Source organism: Octopus bimaculoides, chromosome 15, assembly GCF_001194135.2.
Source record: "Octopus bimaculoides isolate UCB-OBI-ISO-001 chromosome 15, ASM119413v2, whole genome shotgun sequence".
NCBI classification, from domain to species: domain Eukaryota; kingdom Metazoa; phylum Mollusca; class Cephalopoda; order Octopoda; family Octopodidae; genus Octopus; species Octopus bimaculoides.
In genome coordinates, this window is record NC_068995.1 from 46,810,211 (window position 1) to 46,810,762 (window position 552).

Below are 552 nucleotides of genomic sequence, written 5' to 3' on the forward strand. Positions count from 1 at the left end.
CACCACCACCACCACCATCATCATCAACATCATCATCCTCATCATCATCATCGTCATCATCATCATCATCATCATCATCATCATCATTATCAACAACAACAACAACAACATAAGCATCTACATTACCAACAACTTACAACGTATGTTATAGTCTTCGTGCAATCACTCTCCTCCAGGCAGGTGAGCAATCAATAGTCTTTGCTTTCGTTTCGTCGCGGAGCTGAAGTTTCAAAGCCTTTTCAAAATGGCTTCCTTTGGGACGAAGAAAAGTGAGGTTGCTATTGAGTAATGACGACTAGTCGAAAGCGGTAATGACCAGGTCTTTTAAAACAGCAAACATTCAAACAGGGTAACATCTCACATTTTATCAATAGTTCTATTTGAATTTAACCAAATCATTGTTGTTGTTGTTGTTGTTGTTGTCCTAAGATAGCATCAGCAGATAACAGAGTAAGAAGGAAGTGCTCTAGCATGGCCGTAGTCAGATGACTGAAACAAGTGAAAGAGTAAAAGAGTAAAACAGATAGATACATAGGTATATATATATATATA